This window comes from Podarcis melisellensis, assembly GCF_964234715.1.
Source record: "Podarcis melisellensis genome assembly, chromosome: 10".
NCBI lineage: Eukaryota > Metazoa > Chordata > Lepidosauria > Squamata > Lacertidae > Podarcis > Podarcis melisellensis.
The window spans coordinates 67,226,208-67,240,081 of NC_138542.1; the positions used below are offsets into that span (position 1 = coordinate 67,226,208).

A 13,874-nucleotide genomic window follows, 5' to 3' on the forward strand; every position below is an offset into this window, starting at 1 on the left:
GTGAATATGTGTATTGAATGAAAATGAAAATGAAATATGGAAAAATTCAATAAAAATTATGTTAAAAAAAAGAGAGAGAGGTGTGAGTGTGTGTATAGACCCCAGCCAACTGCTCAAAGGTAAAGTTTCCATTTGTTGCTGTGGCATAGCTGTCAACTTACAGATTTGAAAATAAAGGACTAGCAGCCTCGAAAATAAGGGATCAGCAGCCAAAATGAGGGATTTTCCCAGCACAGGAATGTTCAACTTCTGAGCCCCTCCGAGCCAAAGGCAGAAAGCCCAGCCAGCAGCCAAACAAAGCCTCAAGTGGTGGTTACCACAGCGCAGCAACCTGGCAAAGGGGATGCAGCAAGGAAAACCACCGTCCCCTCTCCGCTGGGAAGCGCTGAGCAAAGGAGAGTCCGCAGGCAACGCGGCCGATTTGATTGGCACAAGGCATGCAAGCTCCACCCCCCAGTCGTTCTTAGACTCCTTATTGGGTGAACAACGCAGCCAAGCAACACAGTTGGAGCCTCCCTCCCTCCCTGGCCGGCAGGGAGGGAGAGGAGCTGCTTCCTTTGAAACCCGGGAAATTTAAGGGACATCATCAATAAGGGACAGCAGCGGGACACAGCGCTGGGATAAGGGACTTTCCCGCCAAATAAGGGACGGTTGACAGCTATGTGCCACTATTGGTGTGCAGCCCCAGAAAGGTGGCCCAGAAAGAAATGTGAGCCACAGGCCGAAAAAGACACCCCACCCCTGCCATAGAGACTGGTAACAGAGAACAAAAAGGATGTGAAGTTGCATCCGTTTCCACTTTAAAGCAGATTTTATTCCCCAGCAGGTGGTGCTGCAGTGTCAGCGTTTAGCCAGCTCATCTGATCTCTCTTTGCTACAGTGACGGGCTTAAGCATGAGCTTTTCGAAGGTTGCGCAAAAAGAGGAAGGCCACAAGTGGCAACGATCTAATTTCCATGGATGAAAGCTTCCGGTGTAGCTGGGGCACAAACAGGGAGCCCAGTGAACCTGCCGTGGCAAAAGCCAAACTCCAGCAAAAGGGACAATCGATAAATTCTGCTTGAGTTCAATTTAGATTCTACCTAGTTTCATCCATCATGGAACTCTTAAGCTACCGACCCAAAATATGCTACAGCTAAAAATTTGGGGAGAAATTTGATTCAGTTCAAATTCAAAGAGGAACCTACCTACTTCCAAAGCGGTACACAAACTGAAACCTAGCCATCGTTTGGAATTTGCACTGCTACAAGTTTCGCAACACCCTTCGGCCAAGTAATGTGTCCAAAATTGCACACACCAGGGCAAAGTGAGAATAAAAATGCCCGTGTGAATGAAAAGAGCATGCAAAAATGCTTTCTATCAGGAAACACTGCTTTGCATATTTATGTACATTTGGCAAAATTGCATGCAAAATGATAATGATTTTTCCTGCAAACTTTTCTTTTTCAAAAATAAAAACAAAAACCATACTGATATAGGTATGTGGAACAATGAACTTAAGACTGCAGGAGTTGAAATTGACCTTTTCTCTGTCTCTCTAGCTCTAGCAAGGTGTCTACAGCACACCCCCCCAGGTCAATAAATGATCTTGCTTGCTAGTCCTAAATTGTGTGGCTGTTCTTTGAAAGTTTGACCTAATATGGTAAATGGGTTTCTCAAAGTGCTGAGGGCTGGGTGAAGTTTACACCCACAAAGACAGCATTGTGTTTATATCAGGCACAGATCCGCTCCTACGATGCATCTCAGCCTTTTGTCTCCCACCCATAAGCATATAGTCCCCTGCCCCATTTTTCCAAGCTAAATGATTGACAGTAATAATGTGTTGATCAACTGGGGCTGGATCCAACAGCTTCCAAGTTGATTATTCTGATTGCTCTTTATAGCAGGGTAGGAGAGCTGGGGGGGGGGGAACACCTGTATGCTAAATACATTAATTCTGGTAATGGTATGGTCGGGGCTTTAGGTCAGGCGGTTACACGGGTTGTAAGGCAGGCAGTGGGACGTGGGTGGTGCTGTGGGTTAAACCACAGAGCCTAGGACTTGCCGATCAGAATCCCCATGACGGGTTGAGTTCCCGTTGCTTGGTCCCTGCTCCTGCCAACCTAGCAGTTCGAAAGGACGTCAAAGTGCAAGTAGATAAATAGGTACCACTCCGGCGGGAAGGTAAACGGCGTTTCCGTGCGCTGCTCTAGTTCGCCAGAAGTGGCTTAGTCATGCTGGCTACATGACCCGGAAGCTGTACGCCTGCTCCCTCGGTCAATAAAGTGAGATGAGTGCCGCAACCCCAGAGTCAGGGGTCCCTTTACCTTTACCTTGTCTCTCATAATTTTTTTTCTCTCTCTCTGTCTTCTCTTTCCCCCTTTGTCTTCTCTCTCTCTCTCTCTCTCTCTCTCTCTCTCTCTCTCTCTCTCTCTCTCTCTCTTTCTTCTACTCTTTTTGTTTTTATTTAGATTAACATTTTAGTTTCAATAAAAAAACATGTTTGATAATATCCCCTTACCCAAATTCTAATAGATTATTCCAAACAAGTTTATGATGGATGCACAAACCACAGCTTAGCATGCCTACAAATGCACTCAAAACATTCCAGGTTCAATTTGAAATATTGCTTCCCCCGCTCCCCGAGAGTTTTGCATTAAAAAAAAATTTTTTATTATGAATTTCAACATAACAATTTATCAAAATTACATCACCCTCGTTCCCCCCTCATTTTCCCCCTCCCCCCAAAAGAGAAAAACCCACCCTCCCACCCCCAACCAGTCTTCACTCAGCTCCTTTCTCTGGTTTCTCAGCACATATTATTCTCTGCATGTTATATTGTAAAGATCCTCAGTTTTTCGAGTTTGTGAATGTTTATTCAAAACCTGCCATGGAGTTCAGTTCATTTTGTTGTTTCTTTAAGTACTTCGTAAAAGGTTCCCATTCTTCTTTAAAGTCACGGTTATCCTTGTCACATAGTTTATGTGTCAATTTTGCCAATTCCGCATAGTCCACCAGTTTCTCTTGCCACAGTTCTTTAGTCAGGATTTCCTCATTCTTCCCTCCTTGTGCTATTAAGACTCTTGCCGCTGTTGTCTCATACATAAAAATGTTTTTTAATTTCCTTGGCAGGTCTTTTCCTACAATCCCTAACAAGAAACTTCAGGCTTTTTTTTACAAATGTTAATTGGAACATTTTCTTCAACTCATTACATATCAAAATTTAATTTTACTACAGTCCCACCACATATGAAAAAAAGTTCCTTATTTTTCCTTACATTTCCAACACAAATTTGAACCGGTTTTATACCTTCTTCCTAACTGGATGGATGCAGAAACCACAGCTCAGAGTGCATATAAATGCAATTAAAGCATCCCAGGTTGAATTCGAAATATTGCTAATCCAGAGAATTTCAGTGGCGAGACTGTGGGAGACCCCTCTCGACCCCCTCCAGATGTCTCACATCAGGCCCAACCAACATGGACAAAGATCAGAGCCCAGCAGCATTTGGGAGGGGGAATACACTGTTGAATTAGACAATCCTGGTCCAGATGTGGACCAGTGGGCCAGCTCCATCTATGGAAGAAGAAGCATCTCAACAGCTTCATCCTTTGGGGAAATGACCATAGCTCTGTGGAAGAACATCGGCTTTGCCAACAGAATCCCTGGCATCTGCAGGCAGGGCTGCAAATGTCCCTTGCCGAAATCCTGGAGAGGTGCTACCCATCAGTGTAAACATTACTAAGCGAGATGGATTCCATGTAAGACAGCTTTCCAGTGCTCCACCGCAGGTCTCTAGATAACTTACAAGGTGCTTCTAGATTCTTGTGAGTCCACAGAAAGCTGGGAAATGTCTCTGAAGACACCCTGCTGCAGCTACATGGTGGGTGGGAATAAACCGCAGGGGCAACTGAGATAAAATAAGGGCTGGGCTGCTCTAATCTTACCAAGCACAAGGCAATGGTCAACAGAAAATAGGTGAAGAAGAGGCAGCAACACAGCTTTCTCAGCAGTGCCAAATGTGGTCTTTTTTTGCTAGCGATAACTCCTTGCAATTATTTTCTTGCGATAACCAGTTTCCTGTCTGCTGGGTTAGAGGAGTTGCAAGAGAGATTAGGCTTGGACCCTTAACTGAGCACCCCCTAACTTTGTCCCATAGGACTTAATGGGAGCCCCTGAGCTTATTCTACCCCCACAATTCTGCCCCTTCATCCAGATATTCTATTCTTATCCATGTGTTTCCCAATTTCCTGTGATCGTACTGGAAATGCGTGATCCTTTGGGGGTTGTTTGCTTGCTCCCATGCCAGCTTGTTTACTGACCTGTTGCAATACCTTCCTGACTTTTTGCCAAAGCACTAAAGAAGATTTTCGGTTTAAAAGTGATGTGCAAACAGTGGAATTGCCATGATCCAAAAGGAAGAGTGAACGGGAAGGGAAGAGTTAAATACATATTTGCACGCATGCTTCTCAGAAATTCACACACCTTAAGTGCACATATGTTATACGCACTCTGAAATGTCCTAGTGACATGGTTGGTCCATTCTGCCAACATTGTAATTTTTCTATTTATCAGTCCTAAAAGTGTTTTTCTAAAAACTGAAATCTCCTGAGTGTACGCACCCCAACCTTATTACTCTGCAGAATTCAGTAACTGAACTTGCTTTCTGATTTTTAAAAAATGCAATCCTCTGACCCCCTCCAGTGGGGAGTGAGTGACAAAGTCCAATTGAACAGAATTTTGGCTTCCCAGTAAATATGTGTAAAATTGAACTCTGAAAGGCCCAACGCTGAGCGCTATTCACTCCCAGCCTAGTCCTTTGTCTGCTTACTCAGGAGTCGTTCTCGTGGTATCCAAATAAGTTGCCGAAAACATGACACTGCAAAAGCATACATGACTCCTCAGGAGTAAGTCCCAATACCCCTCACATAAGGGTGTCCGTGTTTGTGTATGTTTGTGGTTGAACTGTTTCTAAAAATGTTGTATTTACCAAGTAGTAAACCCATAAGCAAGGGACGCGGGTGGCACTGTGGGTTAAACCAGAGAACCTAGGACTTGCCAATCAGAAGGTTGGCGGTTCAAATCCCTGCAATGGGGTGAGCTCCTGCTACTCGGTCCCTGCTCCTGCCAACCTAGCAGTTCAAAAGCACATCCAAGTACAAGTAGATAAATGGGTACCGCTCTGGCGGGAAGGCAAAAGGCATTTCCGTGCGCTGCTCTGATTCGGCCAATAAAGCGAGATGAGCGCCACAACCCCAGATTCGTCCACGACTGGACCTAATGGTCAGGGGTCCCTTTAGCTTTACCTTTACCTTTAAACCCATAAGCAGTCTCACTTGAAAATAAAATTTTACCCACGAGCAAAACGTTGTGTTTAATTATTATGGATTGTTTCCAACCTCCAAGTGCAAGTAGATAAATAGGTACCGCTCCAGCAGGAAGGTAAACAGCATTTCCGTGTGTTGCTCTGGTTTCACCAGAAGCGGCTTAGTCATGCTGGCCACATGACCTAGAAAAACTGTCTGCGGACAAACGCCAGCTCCCTCGGCCAGTAAAGCGAGATGAGCGCCACAACCGCAGAGTCGTTTGTGGCTGGACTTAACTGTCAGGGGTCCTTTACCTTTACTTTAACTTACATTTATTCATTTCAAAGTGTTTTCCCCCCTGAATACAACAGAGCTAAATACAACCCTGTGGTTATTTATATGGATTAGTTGCCGTATGAAAAAATTTCACCGGGTCACCAACAACAGAAAAGTAGTAGTAATAATAACAATAATAACTAATATAATAACTAATGTAACTAATATAAGACAGCTCACTTTGTCGAGCATGAGACTTTATCTCAGGGTCGTGGGATCAAGTCACATGTTGGGCAAAAGAAACCTGTTTTCCAAGGGGTTGGACTAGATGACTCTGGTGGTCCCTTCCAACACTACAATTCTATTATTCTATGAAGACAACAACAACAGGTGGCACTTTCAGAGAGTCACCGCGCAATCCTAAGCATACCAACTCGGAAGGAAATCCTATTGAATTCTGTGGAGCACCTTACACTCAGGTAAGTGGGTTTAGGACTGCAGCTTTAATAGGCAAAGCTTGGCGTCTAAACCTTAAAAAATAAAAATAAAAATTCAGTGAGGTTTCCTCCTAGCCTCAGACTGCAATCCCCATTTAGGATTGTGCTGTAAATCTGCTTTTGGGGATTCCGCCCAATTATTCATGCCTGCACACAGCTGGGAAATGGGTTCAATATAAGGCGTCCCGACCAAACCCACAACAGGACGGAACTTCATCCCATAGCTGTCAACTGTCCCTTATTTGACGGGAAACTCCCTTATCCCAGCGCCGTTTCCCGCTGCTGTCCCTTATTGATGATGTCCCTTAAATTTCCCGGGTTTCACGCTCGCTCAGCTCACGAGTGAAGCAGCGGCTTGGGGTCCTTCACTGCGCGAGAGAGAGCACGCACGAACTGCCATCGTCTCCGTCTCTCCCTTTTCCCCCTCAGGGGCGTGCTGTGAGGAGACGGGTGGCGGCGGGTGGGCAGGCAGCCCCTCTCTTGCGAGACTTCCACCGCGCTGCCAGGGGAAGCCGGAGACGGCGGCCTGAGGGAGGAGGAACCGGGCTTGCGGGCGGCGTGGGTGAGAGTCTCCCTCCCTCTCTCTCTCTCGGGCAGGGAAGGGCCGATGGAACTCCTCGCACCAGGACGACGGCAGCCCCGACGTGCTGCTTAGCAGACCCTCCAACCAGTGCAGCCTCTTAATGTAGTGATTTCCCCCTCTGCATCCCTTTCATAACGCTATTTTTATAAATCATTTGTCCATCCATAGTTCAAATTTTTACTACAAGTTTTCTGTCAATCCTACCAACCTCTTTACAATAGCTTTTCAAATAACTTATAAACTTTCCCCATTCTTTATTAAAGAGGTCCTTTTCCTGGTTTCTAATTCTGCCTGTAAGCTTTGCCATCTCGACGTCGTTCGTCAGTTTTGTCTGCCACTTTTCTTTGGTTGGAGTTGTAGACCCTTAGGATCATCTAGTCCAACCCCCGCAAAACACAGTCAGTGGCAGCCAAAGCAGCATAGCTCCATCAGTGCCGGATTTCTGTATAAACTAAGCAAAATCCCTTATTTTGGTTGCTGATCCCTTATTTTCGAGGCTGCTGGTCCCTTATTTTCAAATCTGTAAATTGACAACTATGCTTCATCCCTGACCGGGAACCGAAACGCGCGTCCTTCGGGCGTGCAAAGCTGTCACGCTTACTCGGGAGTAAGACCCATCTCTGCCACTCCACGGGGGGGATTTGCGCGACGGGGACTGGAGACGCTGTGGGCGCAGGATGCGCGCGCGTGTTTGGCAACTGTGCCGGGGATTTAAAAAAAAAAAGGTCAGCGAAGGAGCCGGCGCGCACCCTGGCACACGCTCACACACACATAGGCGCACACACGCCAAGTACAAGCGAGTGCGAGGCATGCGCATTGAGCGGATGCCATATTGGAAGGAGTGTGGAGCAGCGGCGGCGGCGGCGGCGGCGAGCGAGGCGGGCGCGGATCGCGCTGGCGGGCGGCTGGCGCGGCGGGGGCTGCGCCCCTTCGACGCGGGGGAGGGATCGCGGGGGAGGGAAACTTCGCGCAGGTAAGGCGCGGCCCCGCGCAGCGGCGCGCGGAACTACCCGGGCTGCATCTAACGGAAGGTGGGGTTTTTCCCCCTTTCTCTCTCCCCCCTTTTTTCTTACGGAGGATGGACCGATCGCGGTGGGGTTTTTTGGGGGGGGGCGGCTTCTCTCTCTTCCTCCCCCCCGATTTTTTGGGTTTATTAGCATGCGCAGAAAAAGCTGACAAGGACCCCCCTAAAAAGCAAGTTATTGCAAAGTGATTTTTTTTTTTTGGATGTGTTTTAATCTCGCCGTTCTGCTAGAAGTCCGTCGTCCCCGCTTCGAATGCGCAGCCCGATCCTGTGCACGTTTACTCGGAAGTAGTAAAAGTGCCTCCCTCGTGCCTGAGGTTCCAGGCGGGCCGTGCTATCCTATGCATGTCAACTCGGAAATCAGCCCTTCCAAGTTCAGGGTCCTCCTACGTATTGTTGTGCGCCCGATCCTATGCATTGAGTTCTAGGCGCGCCTGAACCCGCGTTTGATTGTGGGTGACATCACTCTGGGTTGCATTTCTTGGGGGAGGTGTTGCGATCCAATATGCACGCTTTTTTCCCTAGGGTGGTCCGATCCATTGCAGGCAGTTGGACCTACTTCTGCGTAAAGATGCATCGGGTCGGCTGTTGGTTGTGTGTGTGTGCGCGCGCGGGCGGGCGCGCATTTTTCTCTGTGTTGAGGTATTATTTTTCCTTTTGCAAGGCACGTTTTTGGATCTGTGCCCTAGCGAGTAGAGATGAGCGGAATGCGCGGCTCGTGTTTAATGTCATCGCGTGGATACTCCAGTTCCTATTTGGAAACGCGCCAGATTAACCGAAGACTGGCCCCCCCTACCTTTTTTTTTGGACATGCTTATCTCCTAAAAAAAAATCTAATGTGATCTCGGCTTAGAATTTACTGAAAGAAAGAAAAAAAGAAAAAAATACAATTTTTGAGTCAGTTTCATGGAGCGGGGGAGGGAGGGACGGGAAACTGAGACGGATCAATGGAATACAGATGATTAGATATGTGTATAAAATCGCCCCAAACTAATTCCCGGCCCCTCCCCCCCATTGATTTAGTTCCCTTTATGTAACTGCGGTATAAATGGGTATTTAAAGAGGTTTGTCAGTTTCAACATGGCGGGTTTCAGGCTTCTCTACAAACTGAAAATAAACACGTCCCCCCCCCCCTCAAAGTGGAGTAGAGGAAGGCGGAGAAATGTGTGTGTTCCAGTGTAATCTACGCCATCCTATGTAGGCACATTACTTGGGCGTAAATCCTGCGGAAATCTCGGGGACTCCTGAGTAAGCATGTTTAGGATCCGGCTAGGATTCCGGCTGCGATCCCAAAGACGCCGGCAGCCCGAGTTCTCTAACCTGCTGATTTTGTCGCGATCTGCTTGGGGGTGGCGGCAGCGGTTAGAGTCGTGCAGCGCAACGCAATCCTATACATGCGCACTCAAAACTATGGATTGCACCCTCGGTCCCGCCTGGCGCGGTAGGGTTTACTTCGGAGTAAGCTACACCGGATCCAACTGCAGGCAAGTGTCGCTGCAACTAGGCAGACGGCCCGATCCGGGCTGCCTCAGAAGCGCAACCCCCCCTTGTATCCTACGGCGCTTGCTCCCGAGTAAATGATCGCAAGTTTGGACCGAGTACAGCTCTGCATCTGCTTTTGGTTTCGGGCTCGTTTGTTGGCCAGGGATCCTTGCGGGCTGTAGCTCACAACTGCGCAACATCTGTTTGGCATGCAGACGGTTCAGTGCCTGCCATTGAAATCTTGGAGAGTCGCTGCCGGTCAGTGCCTGTTGCGTCCAACTATCTCAGTAGTATGGGCACTGACCGGCAGCGGCTGCAGCCGTGAAACCCCGCACAAGTTGGGATTTACTTCCAAGTAAAGATGATCCTTGGAGGATCCCTTCCAACGTTACAACCATTGGATTCTAAGTAGACGTGGGCTGCGCACGTAGAGCTGGCAGGATCCTACCCATTTGAGATCTTATCTGCGGGAAAGCGCGTTAACGATCGACAGAGACCAAAGTCTGGGTGAGGACGCAGGGAGCGAAGCGGGCGGGGATGGTGTGGACTTTGGATCCCAATTTTTGGGGGGAGATCAGCCAAGATAGCCGTCGAATCACGGACTGGTCGGTCTCTTACTCTTGCGGAAAAACAGCAAGCTGTGCGCTTTTTATGAAGATGTGCCTTCGGATTCTGGAGAAAGCCTTTGCTTGCTAAGTCTGATCCCATCGTCAAGATGCAAAAAGCGTCTGGACTCGAGGGACCTCGGAAGTTGCTTTTTAACCAAGTCTAACCATTGGAGCCAGCACTGTCTACTCTGACTGGCAGAGGCATTGGGATGCCGGAGACAGCGCCCTTAAAGCTATGGAGGCGCTGCCCCGCCGACCTCAGTCTACCCCCGCCTCCCTTCTTGCTTACAACCAGCGCCCTCCTCCTTTGTTTCGGTTTTGCACTGAGAGGCAGTGTGTCCTAATGGTTAGAGTACTGGACTGGGACCTGAGAGACTCAGCCATTTAGCTTCTTGGGTGACCTTGGTCCAGGCACCCATCTCCCAGCCAGACCTACCTCACAGGGCTGTTGTGAGAATGAAGGACCACCTGCACCATATTGAGCTCCTAAATAAACAGATAGATGATGATAGAGTAGAACTCCGCAGGGAAGAAGACAAAATTAGCGCGAGTGGGCTCAGCGTCTCATTGGCTCTGGCGCCCCCTGCTGTTGGGCTCCCTGCCTTCTGCCCTATCAGTTCCAATGGGTACCAACTATTACAAGTCCTTTCCAAATTGGAAGATGGGAAACTGCATTGGACTAAGCCAATCCGGACTGAGCGTTATCTCTCCATCGGGCTCCGAGCTGTCATATTCCCAGCTTTTACCTGGAGATAAAGGGGATGCAGCCTCCTGCGTGGAAAGCAGGTGTCCGCTGCCCCAAATTTTACTCTCCCCAAAAAACACGCATGCGGTTATGATGGGCAGCCGAGCCACGTTTTCTGGAAGGTCGAGCCTCTTTTGCCAACCCTTTGCGGTGGACTACTCAGAAGTAAAAAAAAAAAACAACACACCTCTCTGCGCTTGGAAAGGCTTGCTCCCGGGTATGTTTGCAGGATTGCATCCTGCGTTGCCCCCAAGCGGTGTTTGTGTGTGTATGCGCGCGCATCGCAGCCTTGTAGTTGGGTTACTCTGAGCAGGGTTGCAACGCTACGCGCGTTTCCCTGCTTTTTAACTGCGCCCGATCCTACTACGCCTGTTAGCTCGGTATCGAGGATTTGCGGGGCTGACTCCGAAGCAAAGCGCGCAATGCGCGATCCTGTGTGAAAGTCCTTAGAAGCAAGCCCATTGCGTTGGGTGGCCTTTACTCCCGAGTTACCTTACGCAAAGAAGGCTTGCATGCGTAAATGTTTGTTGAGGACGTAAAAAGAATGCAACTACTTAAAAAAAAAAAACACAACAACCCCGCAATCCGATCCTATGCACTCTCTTACTCGCGGGTAGACCCCATTGAACTGAGACTTGTTTCCGAGGAAGCATGTCTGCGCTGGGAGGAGAGACGGGCGAGGAGGAAAAAGGAAAACCGCCGCGCGGCTGAAGTTGCGCGGTGCTGCGCGAGCGCCTCCCTCTCTGGATCGGCGCAAGGAGCGCCTCGCAAGAGAGCCCCGCCTTCTCTGCGTGGTAAAAAAGAAAGTGGATTTCTAAAAATTGTAATTCTAAAGGCGCTGGTGCGCGGCAGTCTGCTTTAAAAGCAGGGCGGAATTTCTCGCTGTTTGCTAGAGAACGAGGGTTGGGAACTTTTCCCAGAGTCGTGTTTTGAGTCACTTTGCAAAAATAAAATTAAAAAGTTGGGGGAGGGGGTGACTCGTGCACTAGGACATCATATATAGATAATCTCGCATATTGATCACCAGCCAACAGTGAGGCTAAGGGGGGAGTCGATTTTCAGTCGTGTTGCTGGAACGTTTTTTTGTTTTGGAAGAACTTTCTGTGTTTCCTTCTTTTGCAAATTCCCATCAGCAACAAGGCAGGGGAGCCTTTTCTGTGTAAGTGGATCTGCCGCCTGTGGGATTGGATTGCAAGCCCCGGCAGAGGTCACCCTTTGCAACCATCTGCTGTTGGAGGCACACCACATCTGCACCAGATGTGCAAGTTTCCCCTCTTTTTTAAAAAAAAATCCTCCTTAGCCAGTTGTTTCCCAGGACTTGGATAGCCGATACCCTTTCACAGCCTCTTCAAACTTAAAACTGGGCTTAAGGCATTACTCTTGTTTGCAAAAATGTTCGCCTTCTATGTCGTGAAAATGTTGAGATTCTCAACCCTCCAACCACCGAGTGGTGCAGCAATAAAACTGCTAGCACCTTTGCAAAGCTAAGCAGGGTCTGATGTGGTTTCAGATTGGATGGGGAACTGCGCATGGGTCTAGGGGGGAGCAGATCGAGTAAATAATAAAAAATACTTAACTATGTATGGAAGTGAAAGCTGGACCATAAAAAAGGCTGATCTCCGAAGAATGGATGCTTTTGAATTCTGGTGCTGGAGGAGACTCTGGAGAGTCCCATGGACTGCAAGAAGATCAAACCTATCCATTCTGAAGGAAATGAGCCCTGAGTGCTCACTGGAAGGACAGATCCTGAAGCTGAGGCTCCATTATTCTGGCACCGTATGAGAAGAGAAGACTCCCTGGAAAAGACCCTGATGTTGGGAAAGATGGAGGGCACAAGGAGAAGGGGACGACAGAGGATGAGATGGTTGGACAGTGTTCTCGAAGCTACCAGCATGAGTTTGACCAAACTGCGGGAGGCAGTGGAAGACAGGAGGGCCTGGCGTGCCCTGGTCCATGGGGTCACAAAGAGTCGGACACGACTAAACGACTAAACAACAACAACAACTAAAAAAATAGAAATAATCAGAATATTTGAAATTGAAATGCTCCCTGTGGTCACTTGGGTGCATATGCTAGCAACGCAAGTACCTCGGTTCTGGAACAGGACGGGTGAGTGTCCTTGCTCCCTCGCCCGCCCAACATAAATCCTGGCTACACCCATGGGACGGCATGTTGAGATTCCTGCATTGCATGGGGTTAGACTAGATGACCCCTGGAAGTCCCTTCTGACTCTACCATTCTATGAACCCTCATCACTAGGGATTTTACATGAATCTCAGGGGTGAGTGATTCAATTGCCTCCAATGCAGACGTACCAGAGGCCTCTGTTGTAAGGAGGAAAGGCTGGAGCAGCAACTCATGCAGAGATGCGTTGGGCAGACTCCTCCGGGAGGGAGGTAAATCTGGCTGTGTCTCAGCACCCAGAGTGACAGAGTCACACCTAATACAGTAAAAGGTAGCAGAATCCGCCCACCTCTCAAAGCAGCCGGTTTTCGGAAGGAAGCAAGTTCAGAACGGTAACTCATCGCAGAGACACAGTGGGCAGCCTCTTCTCTGGGTGGGTCCTTTGGCCTCACAGCACCTTTAAATTTATGTCGTTGACTCATCACAGCATCCTTGTGTGAGGTGGTAGCTGGAAGGGGAGCCTGGAGGGGAAGTTCATCCCAGAAAGGATCATATTGACAAAAGAGAATCTGTGAAAGTTGGGTGGAGGAGTCAGGCTGGAACCCACCTTTCCAAGACCACGAAGCCCCGTGCATCTCACCCCGAGGCTCTGTGTTCGAATCTCGGCATAGCCAAAGGAGGACAGAGGAGAGAATACGGTTTCTATTGGAGTGCCAAGAAAGGGCTTGCATCAGCAATCCAATTTTCAAAGGCTTTCAAAGCAAACTTGGTCCGGATGTGCGGCTAATTAAGTAAATAGCTCCAAGAAAAAAGCTCTTTGGGAAGGCGTGTGGGAATTGTATCTGTGAAAAAGGACTTTCTACCCTGGTCGAAACAAAATAAAAAAACTCCTTCCAGTGGCACCTTAGACACCGACTAAGTTTGTTACTGGTATGAGCTTTCGTGTTCATGGTATCTGAAGAAGTGTGCATGCACCTGAAAGCTCATACCAGTAACAAACTTTGTTGGTCTCCAAGGTGCTACTGGAAGGAATTTTTTTAATTTTGTTTCGACTACGGCAGACCAACACGGCTACCTACCTTTTTCTACCCTGGTGTTGCTGCTGATTCCAGAGAGGACTGCTCACATGGCTGTAGAATATATTTTTGGTTCTTTGGACTGAACATAACCTCTGCAAGGATCTCTGGGGATTCTGCTGGGTAAGGATGGAGAGCTCTGTCATGAGACTCTTAATCTCAGAGTTGTGAGTT

At 48.3% G+C, this 13,874-nt stretch overlaps 1 protein-coding gene across 1 annotated transcript in view; it reads left to right on the forward strand.

Moving 5' to 3' along the window:
- Positions 1-7,518: 7,518 nt before the first annotated feature.
- The window catches only part of SFMBT2 (Scm like with four mbt domains 2), a 72,159-nt gene continuing 65,803 nt past the window's right edge, over positions 7,519-13,874 (forward strand). The window contains exon 1 of the mRNA XM_081926898.1: positions 7,519-7,614. The gene's annotated coding sequence lies outside the window, so the exon portion shown is untranslated. The remainder of the gene's footprint in view (positions 7,615-13,874) is intronic.